General features: G+C 42.3%; 1 pseudogene; it reads left to right on the forward strand.

Annotated features, from left to right (window-relative positions):
* The first annotated feature begins 6,829 nt into the window (after positions 1–6,829).
* On the forward strand, positions 6,830–6,948 carry LOC145415524 (5S ribosomal RNA; annotated as a pseudogene).
* Positions 6,949–10,544: the final 3,596 nt, after the last annotated feature.

Raw genomic sequence — 10,544 nt, forward strand, 5'->3', positions numbered from 1 at the left:
TGTCCCACACATGCTGGCAGGGATTCGTACCGGTTCATTTAAACATTATTGTTGATGTATTTGCCAGCATTATTCAGTTTATGATAGACTTTGCGAACTGGAGAGCTTAGAATAGGCCTAATGAACCCCTACCACACTAGAGTTGAATGACAGCTACGTCACAGTCCTAAAAGGTTAAAATGATCTCTTCCATCTCTTTGTTCTACCATGATGGTTTTCTCACTCGTCTCTGAATTCGTTCAATCACAGGTAATATCACCGCTCTCCACTCCCCTCACCTTTTGTCAAAACATTTCGGTGTTCATTTCCTTCTGTGCTTCCGTCCCCCACCTTCATTTCACACGTGATTACAGATGAATCAAATCAGTTCCGACCCTTTCATTTCTTATCTGACCTGTCACACTCCCGCCCCACGTTCTCCATCTTTCTCCCTTCCTTTAATAATCATCATCTCTCTCTATCTAAGAGTTTTCTCAGTCCAGGAAATTAACCTATTAACTTTCTCCTCAGTGGTAGGTTGTGGCGACCATCCTCCACTCACTTGATGTACTGCTGCCTACTTCTTCCTTCATCTTTATCATTCTTTTTCTATGTCTGCCCTCCTCTCTTCCTATTTCCTGTCACTTTTAATCACTCTTCTTTCCATTTCAGATGCCTTTACACTGAGTGACAAGTCTGATGGTTTCCTGGTTGCCAGAAAACCGCTTACAACGCTGGGTAGTAACCATTTAACCAGTCCACACGATTTCCATACGTGTCAATAAATGGGTTGGAGGAGGAGTAGTGCCCCTTCTAGTAAAACCGCTATCTCAAAGACAAACGGTCACCCCTTACGAGATAACGGCGTCTGGCTATAGATAGGCAGATAGACTTTCTCTTGCCATTCGCTTTATATCATTAATCATAAACCAAAGACATGACAGGCAACAGAGGTAATTAACTGAACTATGTCTTAGCTTTGTACTTCCAGATGCCCCGTCCTATGAGCAGTGGCTTCATGGAATTGATCTCCATACTTTGAAAATACCCCTATCCTTCTACTCTACATATGTATTCTTCATATACTCTTGTACCTACTCTCTTAACTTTTTTTTTATTCTATTATTTATTTATTTATTTATTGCATTCGTCTCCTGTTTCAAACTATCTAGGCAGTCAGTCATATATTCCCAATATGGCAAAACACTCTAAAACAGTTTCTTTTGATATTTCTCATAATTATTTTTTTTTATTGTTCAGTATTACGGAAGAGTATTTACACTGCCGAGGTTACCTCGGCAAGATATCTCTCACTGTACTGTTGACCAATAATATTCAAGTTTCGTCCACGCCAGATTCTGTAAATTAATGCAAAGATTTGTACAAGTACACTGTTATGGATTACATTTAATACTCCTATTCTTACATTTCTGTTTCCTGTTTCTGATGTCAACGCCCCAGTCATTTGCTTCCTTGTAAGGCTACTTTCCTTAGGTATACAGTACCTTACTGTTACTTCTTTTCAAAACACTGCCTGGGTAATTGAACAATCCCACATTGTCCATCTCTGCACCATTTCCTCTCAGTAAAAATTTCGTCTCTGTACTTCTTTAAACAGCATCACTTTACTTCTTGTATTTACCCTATAACTGCCTCTTCACACACACATTATCCTACTCCTTTATCAGACTCGACAGTTTCCGTGCACCTCTGCATCACAGCAAACAAATGTGACTTTCATCAGAGTCACTCCCCAGCCGAGTGTTTGAATGTCTCATTACTCCGTCAGTATTTACACTGAAAAATCACGGTTACCAGTAATGTGCGTTTTGTGAGCACTTGACGAGCGAGCGAGCGTTTTTACTGTATATAAGCTTATCATCACAATTTCATCTTGGTGTAAACTTTCAATATTTCTGGTGAGGTAGTTGAACAATAACAGAGGAATTATTAAGCTAAGGGATTTACAATCTCACGTTTTCCCTCTCTAACGTTTTCTCTCTGGATGTGCATATAGCGAGGCGCCGTAGCATTTATCACACGTGCAATGTTTAATTCTCTGTTCCCGACTTGCCGTGTCAACGAACTGCATCGGTAAAGGCTTTGCTATTGCTTGACTGATAAAACCCAGAAATGAGGAGAAAACCGTCTCTAATTTCATCACCTTAACATAGAAAAAACGTTCATGTAAAATTATGAACGGAATACCCGATATTTAATTGTCAGAATTCATGCAAGACAATATAGTGTTACAAGAAATCTTTTAATTCGATGTCATAGTGAAGTATGTCAATAGAAAGCCCTCGGTACATTTCCTTGGAAAGCTGGGATTCCAAGTGGTTTCCTTATTCTCATGAGCATATATATAGCTAAAAACAAAATTTATTAAATGTATCTACTACTTGCTGAAAGAATCTCATCTCTATCTCACATAGTACAAAAGTTATTAGCCTCTGAGAACCATCACGATCGGGCGGTGCCATGTCGGGCCGGGCCGGGTCGTTCTCAGCTGAAAGTAAACATCGCTTTGCTCGCTGCTCTCACTCGCTCATAATAATTAATTTTGTGTACTCATGTACATGAAAGAGGGGTGTGTGAGCTGGGGGGATGGCAGTGAAATGGTAGGGGACAGGGCGATATAGAGGCGGTTTGTTTGTGGTGACCCATTACGGGATTAAGGCTTTTGGCACTACAGTATATGGGTAGCAAGGATTTTGTGTAATGTCACTGTGTTAGAAAACTTGACCACATGCCATTTGCACATCATCATACTGCCAGCTCCAGATGGACTCCTTGATTCAGTGCTTGGAAAAGTTTCCATCTGCAGTAATATTCACAGATATTTGTGCTAATGTAGCTGATGAAGCAAGGTCCACTTTACCTGTAGTTTCCTTGGCAAAACGATCGATGGGAAGTTTTAAGTGCTATGCAGATACTTGGATTATGGGTTAGTGAAAGGTATACGAGTAGGATAAAGTCATTCTTGACTTTTGTGTCGAAGTTTCTCCAGTTACAAAGTTCCTGCAGCAACTGTGCCGGGATGGACTGAGTCCTAGTTTCCCACTTACTTTTTCTCTCCTCCTTGCCTACCTGCAGTCCAATCGCCTATGCACCCCTACGCTTCCTTTTACGATGCTAAACTTTATACACATTTTGCTGCACCTGTTTCAGTATATTGTGCTAAGCGAAACATGTTGCTTATGTAGAGTAGACCGAAAGGCAGCATACTTTTTCCTCGCATGTTTGAGAAATTTTCCTCCGAACTCTTGACTCCCACAGCGGGAATATTGCTTAAGTTTGTAATTTTTCCAAGTGTTTTCCTAAACTGTTTTCTCCAATAGAGGAGTTAATCTACACAAATGGTACACGACTGGTTATTGTGTGTTGTGACATTTATCGGGTATAATTTTTATTTTTGTTATATTCTTTATTTTTAGGGTACATGGTATGAGCACGAGACGACTGTGCAGAACTGAGCTTGTGAGTCAATGACGAGTAATATCTGCACTACAGTGACGAATGTTTGCATTATACTTTCGCTGGTACCGGATTACTTTACTCAGTTTAAGACAGCACACAAGACGGGAAGTTAATGGAGGCTATATGTCCAGTTAAAAATATCTGCAGAATACACCGTAAGAAACAGCAATAACAAAATGATAAAAAAGTCATCGGATCAAAATGCCTAACATGGTGTGAGCTCATTGCACATTTCATGCACGGAATCCTTCGTTGTGGTAGGTGAGGGCGCTCGCCATCCACTCACTCGATACAGTGCTGCTATCGAGTGTCTGCCCTTTCCTCTCCTCCATCCTTCTTTCCTTCCATCCTCTTCTGTCTTTCTTTCCTTCATTCTTTCCTTGTCCTTCTGCCTACCGGTGACTTTACACTTCCTCTTCTGTCTTCCTTGCCTTCATTCTTTCCTCTTCCTTCTGCCTGTGGGTGACTCTACACTGAGTGACAAGCCAAATGGTTTCCTGTTCACCAGGAACCATTTACTTCGCTGGGTAGTAACCATATAACCAAATTTTGGCGCCTGGTGGTTTAGTGGGTAATTACTGCGCTCCAATCGGATTGAGCCGATGAAGGTTTATATCCAGGGGATGGTTGGGGTTGATTGCTCATGTAATGCCACTCAGGGATGAGTGAGGCTGGTCACTCTCATCTTACCAACCGCATAGCCCCGGGCTCCTATGCTCCTCATGGGGCAAAGTAGGATTGGATGATGGATGGATGGAATCCTTTGTGCCCTCCACCGTCTCGATACACTCCCCCAGCAACTAAGACAAAGTTAACTCACTCCCTCTCTCTCTCTCTCTCTCTCTCTCTCTCTCTCTCTCTCTCTCTCTCTCTCTCTCTCTCTGACCACTGGAGTGGCAGAGTTTTCTGTGAGTGATAGCCATTGACGTGACTTGTTAACCGTGTGTGCTGTGTGTGTTAGGTTCAGAGAGAGACAGAAAAATACCACAACGAGTTATTCAAAAGAATTTATCGCGTTTTGGTCGCTTTCATAAGACACCCAGCAAGAAAAAACTTACAATAAAACCATCTGTCTATCTGTCTATCTCTTCCCAGATACCTTAATCTCGCCAGGGTTGGCTACAAATGAATCGCCTCTACTTCCTCCTGTTGTCTGCATTTGGCTCCCTTCCCTTCAACCCACACCCGCTCTCTCATACGTGTCTCCATTTCATCCCTCCATCTCATCCTTTGTCTCCCCTTCATTCACTGCCCCTCCATCTCACAAGTATGCACTCTTCTAGTCAGTATTTCATTCCTCATCGTCTCCACGTGACCAAACCATATCATAATATTTCCATTAACATTTTCAATCACACCTACATCAAAATCACAACGCTCCTTTACTTCCTCATTTGCCGAACGTAACTTAATTTTATCCAGGCTTATTTAACAGTCTTAAACCTGGTTCCAATCTAACTTCACTTAACATCAAGGTGTTTTTAAAGATTATAAGGTTAAGATAGGCTTGGTTGGGCAAGGTTAAGGTAGCTTTGGTTCAGCTAGCTTAGATTAATTTAGATTTGTGGGTGTTACTAGTATTCGCTTTATTAATGTTTACTAAAAAGATTAACCGCACTGTGCTGCTTTTCTGTCCTTGAACCAAACACTTATTTTTAAGTTCGGCCCCAGTCTTGAGAATTCAGCTCAGTTCTAACTATAGCCCTTTAACACTAACTTAACCACGGTTTTCGCCTTTCTGCAGCTTATTTCCGGTAACTCACTGGGAGAAAAGTACTGTGCTGCAGCTTTACATCACTTCTTCATGACTAGTTTCATATTCCATAGGAACACATTCTATCCATTTCTCCTTTCTCTGAAATCTCCATTCTAGGATATTTCAACGTTCACCACCACCTTTGGCTCTCCTCTCCTTTCACTGATCCACCTGGTGAACAAGTCTACATCTTTTCTATCCTTGATGACCTAGAGCAGCTTGTACAGCATCCTACCTGTATCCCTGACCGCCTTGGAGAGAGCTCCAACATACTTGACCTCTTCCTTAGAACTAATCCTTCTGCTTACACTGTTAATCTTTTCTCTCCACTGGGCTCCTCCGATCACAACCTTATTACCTTAATCTGTCCTATCGCTGCGGTGCGGCCTGTGGACCCTCCAAAGAAACGTCGTCTGTGGCACTTTGGAGATGCAGACTGGGAGGCCCTCTGACAGTACTTCTTTGATTTTCCATGGAATGATTATTGCTTCCATGGCCGGGAGCCATCTGAGTGTGCATTGCGCATTACGGAGGTTATTCTCAGGAGTATGGAAGCATAAATTCCTTTCTCATATCCTTTGAATAATGCAAGAAAGCTTTGTTTTAATCACGCTTGTTCTAATGCTGTCGGCAACAAGGAGAGGGCCTATAAAAGGTACCAGAGCCAAACCACCCCTGAATCACATCTTATTTTTGCACTGTTAAAAATAATTTCATCCGTACTAAGTGCTCTCAACTCTCCAACTCGAATTCTTCCCGCTCCTTCTGGCACCTTGCCAAAAACTTTTCTAACAACTTTACCTCATCATCCTTCCCTCCTCTTTTCTATTCTCTTGGCTCAGTAGCTACTTCTTCTACTGATAAGGCAGACCTCTTCGCTCAGACTTTCTCCTCCAATTCCATCTTAGACAATTCTGGTGCTGTTCCTCCATCACTTCCCCCCTCTGACTTCCTCATGGATGACATTAAAATTTCTTCAGCTGATGTATTTTCTGCCATCACTGGCCTCAACACTAACAAGGCATATGGGCCTGATGGAGTCCCTCCTGTTGTCCTGAAGAACTGTGCTTCTGTGCTTACACCCTGCCTAGGTAAACTCTTCCGCCTTTCTCTGTCAACTTGTACCTTTCCTTCTTGCAGGAAAGTTTGCTCTCATTCAGCCAGTCTCAAAGAAGGGTGACCGTTCCCAACCCTCTAACAATCGTCCAGTTGCTTTAACATCCTGTGTTTCAAAAGTTTTCGAGTCAATTCTTAATAGAAAATTTTTAAAGCATCTTTCCTATCACAACCTTCGTTCTGATCGTCAGTATAGGTTCTGGCAGGGAGGATCTACTGGCGATCTACTCACCTACCTTTCAGACTCCTGGTCATCCTCCTTTCGCGACTTTGGCAAAAACTTTGCCATTGCACTTGACATCTCAAAGGCTTTCGATCGAGTCTGGCATAAATCTTTAATTTCCAAACTGCCCTCTCATGGTTTCTATCCTTCTATATGTGCCTTCATCAATAGCTTCCTTTCTGGTCGTTCTATAGCTGCTGTTGTAGACGGCCGTCGTTCTTCTCCTAGATCTTTCAACAGTGGTGTTCCTCAGGGCTCTGTCCTGTCACTGACTCTCTTCCTTTTATTCCACGTTGAGTACACCGCTTCCCGTCCGATCAGCGAAGTTAAGCAATGTTGGGTCTGGTTAGTACTTGGATGGGTGACCGCCTGGGAACACCAGATGCTGTTGGCATAACGTTCTCCCTACGGGTCAAGTGGGGTTGATGGAGGATTAGTGCCCCTCTCTGTAAAGCAATTAACTCTAAGCCCTTGGCCACCCCGTTTGGGATACTTGGCGTCTGGCAATGAATGAATGAACCTTCTAAGCTGTACATCTAACCTTATCCACTCGTACGCTGATTATTCCACCCTTCACCTTTTCAATTGGTTCCCGCAACGTCCATCTCAGCAGTTACTTCAACAAACAAGGGATGAGGCTATGGCACACCTAATGTCTGACTTGGCTCGTTTCTTTGACTGGGGTAAAAATTATCTTGTTATTTTTAATGCATCAAAAACTCAGTTTCTACACTATCAACCCGACACAGTCATCCACAGGAGTACCCTCTAAGGTTTAATAACATCCAGCTCAATCCTGCATCATTGTTGAACATGCTTGGGGTTTCATTCACTCGGGATTTATCTTGGAAATATCATGTTGCATCTCTTTTAAAATCTCCTTCCAAGAGATTGGGTGTGCTAAGCCGACTCCGTACCTTCTTTACCCCTGCAAAGTTATTGACTTTATACACGGGTTTCATTCTCCCATGTTTAGAGTACAACTCTCATGTGTGGGGAGGCTCCCCACATACAGCTCTTCTCAATAGAGTGGAGTCAAAGGCTATTCGTCTCATCAACTCTCCTCCTTTTACTGGTTCCCTTCAACCTCTGTCTCTTCGCCGCACTGTTGCCTCTTTATCTTTTCTCTATCGCTACTTCAATGGTCACTGCTCCTCTGAGCTGTCTGCTTGCATCCCTTCACCTCTACGTCGGGTGCGTAGCACCGGTCTAGCAACAAATTCTCATCCATTTTCTGTCCAATTCTCTAATGCAAGAGTTAACCGTTACTCCCAGTCCTTCATTTATGCAACAGGTCAGCTCTGGAACTGTCTCCCTCTGTCTGTATTTCCTACTTCCTATGATCTCCAGTCTTTCAAACGAAGTGTGTCCAGGCATCTCGATATGAACGGATCTTGAATTTGGCTCTCTTTTGTATTGTTTTTGTTTTTTCTTGGAAGGAAAGGTTTGCGGGCTCCTGGCCTTTGGTTCCTTCATTCTTGCATAAAAAAGAAATAAAATTTCTACTTACCAGTCAGCAGTCAGGAGAGAGAGATGTCAATTTTAGGCCAGGTTAAAGTTGGTATATTTAGTTGGCTAAGATGTTTGCCAATAATCTGGCAACTTTGGCAAGATAGCTCTACTGAAATTGCACACACACACACACACACACACACACACACACACACACACACACACACACACACACACACAATGATCAGAGCTGGGTACAAAAGTCTAACACTCAAATAATAATATGGGATCCAGTACACCTACATGCAGTCCATTTCCAACCTCGTATCATGACCTTCATAAAACAAGTGACTTTTCTTCTTTGTTTAACTGTATCTAAACTTGATGTACACTTTTATCTCTCCTTTTCCTTTAATGTAACTAAGAATATGAACTCACCCACCAGTTTCAGTCTACTTCCGTTCATAGTTTCATTGCACTGTGTCACTGTGTGTTACATTCTATCTTAGCAGCCATTGATTTCCTCTCATCTAAATACGTTTCATAGGTATTACATTAACGAATAAAAAGCTGTACATCATTTGCTTATGACTCATTTGAAGTCACTGATATATGGAGAACAGGGAAGTGAGTAAAGAAGTAAAAAAAAGTCGTTACATGACAATATTTTTATAGCCATGTTGGAAAGACCATCTTGGAAGGACGAAGGTCACGAGTGAAAGCAATGGAAATCAGTAATTTGAGGGGAGCTCGTGTAGTTACGTAGAGAGACAGACATACCAATGTGGAAATGAAGGAGGGTTGTGATGCTGTTGTGAGCATGCTGGAAGGCATTAGAGGATCCTTCAGATGGTTTGATAATGTGCAGAGAATGGAATATGAGGGACTGACTAGGAGAATGTATGTGAATTAGGTAGTGGAGGTGGTGAAGGAGGAGGGTAAGAAGATCAGGATGTAGAGTTATATGAGAGAGGGGTAGTGAGTTGGAGACAATGAAGTTTAATAGCTGAGGACAGCGTGTCATGGTGGCGATTCGTTTGTACCAGTCCATCTGAGATTAAGGTATGGGGCTATGACCAGATAGACAGATGACAATAGTCTATATATATATATATATATATATATATATATATATATATATATCTATATATATATATATATATATATATATCTATCTATCTATCTATCTATCTATATATATATATATATATATATATATATATATATATATATATATATATATATATATTACCGCGTGCAGGAGTCTAGTTATTATTTAATAATCTAATTCATTTCTACCAAGTAAGTAGTAGTAGTAGTAGTAGTTGCTCCCTAGGCAGTCTGGCCGAACAGCCCCGAGTCCCTTAGGAAGGCCATGATCGAGACCGGGCTTCCCCACAGAGCTCTCAAAGAGTGTATGTTGTGTTGTTGGCGTAGGTGATTGTGTGCAATGCAGTCTTCCATAATGTGCTTAATAGTATGGGGTGCTGTGTTGCATCCTGGACAGGCATCAGCAACGGAGTCATCCAGCCTCTTCTGGTAGCTTAAGAGGGCTGGATGGTGCCCACATCTCAGCCTGGCCAGGTGGACCCTGTCCTCACGAGGAAGATAGGAATCAGAAGGGTGGATGTCAGGAGGTCGTGCATGCAGCTGTGTGCTGTCTTTAAGTGACTGAATGGAGTGGCGAGTGATCTGAGTGTGGATATGCTTCTGGAAGCTGGTCTGAGGTGGGCGAGGGGGCAGAGATGACAGTATTTGTGTATGGTATCGTGTGCTGGGTATTGTTGTGATGTTCCTTGGTGTGGGTGGATGTGCTGCCATGTACTGTAGTGGATGTTGTGGGTTTGTGGAGACTGCTGCAAGAAACTGGGTGCCTCTCATGTCTAGGTGATCCTTGACTTTGAGGACTTTGGTTTCTTGATGTAGGTGGTCTGTGGGTGTAGTAGCTGTGCAGCCTGTGATTATTTTTAGGGCCTTGTTCTGTATGGTCTGTAGAGTGTTGTAGTGTGTTTTGGTGAGGTTAGAAGCCCAGGCAGGGCTTGCATAATTCATCACTGAACGTATGTAATGTTTGTATACTGTGGTGGTGGTTTCTTTGTTGTGTCCGAATGTTGTATGGGCAAGTGACCTCAAAGCATTGAGTCTTGGTGTTATTTTATTTTTAATGTTTGTGATGTGTTGTTTAAATGACATTTATGTATTGTATGTTACACCAAGGATTTTGGGCGTGTGTGTGTGTGGTAGGGGAGTGTTGTTTATGGTGAGGTGTGGGATGTGACTGTGTTCTGCTGTCCAGTTTGTGAGAAGAGTCACTGTAGATTTGGCTGGGGCTTTTTTGAGCCTGTTTGTGGTGAACCATTCGTGTAGTGTGTTGAGGTAAGGTTGAATGATGTGTGGAGCTGTGTTTGCGTTTTGATGCGTACATGTAAGTGTTATATCATCTGCATAGGAAGCTATGTGTATCTGTGGTGTGTGGGGTGTGGGTACGTCGTGCATGTATAGGTTAAAGAGTGTAGGGGACAAAACAGATCCTTGGAA

Source organism: Coenobita brevimanus, chromosome 102 (genome assembly GCF_032717465.1).
Source record: "Coenobita brevimanus isolate Jiangsu-jjx chromosome 102, ASM3271746v2, whole genome shotgun sequence".
Classification (NCBI taxonomy): Eukaryota; Metazoa; Arthropoda; class Malacostraca; order Decapoda; family Coenobitidae; genus Coenobita; species Coenobita brevimanus.